The sequence below is a fragment of the Octopus bimaculoides genome, chromosome 5 (genome assembly GCF_001194135.2).
Source record: "Octopus bimaculoides isolate UCB-OBI-ISO-001 chromosome 5, ASM119413v2, whole genome shotgun sequence".
Lineage (NCBI taxonomy): Eukaryota > Metazoa > Mollusca > Cephalopoda > Octopoda > Octopodidae > Octopus > Octopus bimaculoides.
The window spans coordinates 123,564,861-123,567,893 of record NC_068985.1 but is presented as its reverse complement, the minus strand read 5'-3'; positions in this window follow the sequence as shown (position 1 = coordinate 123,567,893).

Below are 3,033 nucleotides of genomic sequence, written 5' to 3'. Positions count from 1 at the left end.
ATATATATATATATATATATATATATATATATATACACACACATTCACACACATATATATATGTATTTGAGATATACATGTGTGTGTGTATGTGTGTGTGTGTGTGTGTATGTGTGTGTGTGTGTGTGTAAGTGCGTGCCACCTTCAGCTTCCACCACATCTTCAAGATAGCTCAGGAACCTAGCACATGTTTTTCTTACTGTGTCCCTGGGAAGATCTTCAAGCATCTTCTTGATCCTGGTCTCCTGCTTGGCCTTGGTGTTCTGGCAAAGAGGTTGGTGTCTTTCTCAACCATGCCTCACACATAGTAATCCATAGGATTACAATCGGTGGAATTAGGGGGGGCCAGAAATTAGCGCTGATGAAATCATAGAAATTCTTCAACAACTACTTCTAACTTTTTTTGGAGGTATAGCAAGAAGCTGAATCCTACAGTCACGTATTTGGCCTTTTAGTAGTAACCCTCTCCAGCAGCTTCACATAGCCATCTGAATTGAACCTAAAGACTTGTTCAAAGATGTGGGGTGGCATGACATCACCGTCACCGAAGACACACCCAAAGACTATCACAGTTTGGGGAAACTTGGTTTTCAGGATATGAGGGACATCACATTGATTGTAGGTAAGTCACCTATTGTTTCTGGTCCTGGCAGAAATTCTTTTCATCTGAGAAGAAGCAGATTGTCCCTGATTCAGCAGGATGCCTCAGCTTGTGAAGGAGCTTTTTTGCTTTCATCAAGCAGTTCTCTTTCACCTTGGCTGTCATAATTTGTTGCTTGTGCCTCTAGTATGAGTGGGAGAAAAGGCTCTCATTCAGAGCCAGCTTCACTGTGGCAATTCTGACACCCATCCCTCTCACCAAAGCCTGGTTTCTCTTGCTTGGATAGTTCATTGCCTTGTCCTGCAGTTGATGGTTGAATGCTGGCATGTGAATGCAGTCAAAATTCCTGTTGTATCACTTCTTGTTAGCCATGGCTTTGTAATCTCTGTTGCAGCTGTCCGTCTTACAACCTTTACAGTGTTCACAGAGCACTGAGCAGCAGTCGTGATTTTGATATTTAGCACAGGTAACCTTTTACCAATATTCAGATGGCTTTCAGTCCTCCATGTCAGCTAACTTTTTCTCAACTACAAAGTTAATCTTTATGCTCTTCAACACTGTTGAATGTTGGCCAATACACCAAGTTGATCCTGAAAAAAGAAGACATAAAAAGAAGATCATTATCAAATTTATCCCAAACACCCTGCACATGCGCACATGCTTACATGCATGCATGAATGCATACATACATACAAATAAGAACCCACAATGTGGTAGGAGCCATAGCCACTCATAATAAAAGGAAAAACTGGTGGAATGTACCAGTGAAGACCTCAATAAAATATAAGCACAACTGACCTGATATAATGATTTGGGATAGAGAAGAGAAACTGTGCTCAGTTGTGGAAATTAGCTGCCCAGAGGATGTTAACATAAAACTGAAGATCAGTGAAAAAGAGAACACCCATGCTGAACTATTGAGAAATCTGCAGTTACTCTATCCAGATTACCATTTCAGGTTTATATTTGTAATTATTGGGGACCTGGGATATATAACGCACTGCCTAAATACCAATCTTCAGAAATTAAGCTTCTCAAAACCAGAAAGGAGAAAGCTAATTCAGAGACTACAGATTCAATCCATCACTGGAACTGTAAAAATCTGTAAAACTTTCCAGAAGTTTATCATTTAAAGATATATGAGCATGTCTAGATATGCAACTATATGCATGAGAGTACATACATAAAACATACAAATCTGCACATACGTACATGCATACATACATACATACATACATACATACATACATACATACATGCATGCATACAATGGTTTCAATGTGGCTTGGCAGCAAGAAAGCCTTTGACTCTGCCCCCGACTCATAAATGCTACAACCCTCTCATCTTGCTAAAATTCCTGAGAGCATAGTAAATGTGATAACTAACCTGACTTCATTATGGGCAATCAACTTGAAGTTAAATGCAAGGAGTGGTTGTTTAATCACTGATAAAATACAGTATTGTAGAGGTATATTCCCAATCTGAAGAGTATCACACTGGTTCACAAGAAGATAAAACGTCCAAAATTACACACTACTTTTTTGGCGGATGACTTGAAAGAGTATGCCAAGAATATGAAGAAATGAAAAAGGGATTTGACCTGGTTGCTACATTTTCAAAGGATACAGGGTTGTAGTTTAGTCAAGATAAAAGTTGCTATACGGTTGTGAAATGGAGGAAAGGTGCAAACCAGACTCGTAGCATCTACATCAATGACTTTATTGCTTCTCCTATATCTGATGAGGAATGTTACAGGTACCTAGGAGTAGATGAAATCACATCTCACAATAGTACCTGTAACAAAGCATGTGTTATTAAAGATTTTTACAGTTGGATTAGGAAAATAGAGACCTCGGGACTCTCTGTAGTCAAAAAAACAAAACAGTGATCCACAATGTGTTTGCAGTACCAGTACTCATACCGACATTTGGGCTACTTGATTGGCACTTGATGATATTCATGCCATTGATGTGAAAACCCAGAAGATACTGACCAGCACAAATAATTTTCACATCAACAGTGATTTAAACCACCTCTGCTTAAAACGCAAAAAAAGGAGGCAGGGGCTTAACATCAATCAAAACTGCCTGTAAATGTTGTATCTTTTAACCACCAAGTGTCAAAGTACATTTCTTGATCAAGTTTGTATACAAGAGGCAGATAACATCATAAGACTTGGAAAATCTTATGATGTTATCTGCCTCTTGTATACAAAAGTCTTACGTAGCTCAAGCAGCTACTGCTTGAGCAACATTCCTTGTCTGATAACCTTGAGCCACTGAGCCATGCGCCTTCATTCAATATGTGTGCATGTGTGTGTGTGTGTGTGTGTGTGTGTGTGTGTGTGTGTGTGTGTGTATGTATATATATATTTATGTATACACATGTATATATATATATATATATATATATCATCATCATCATCATCATCG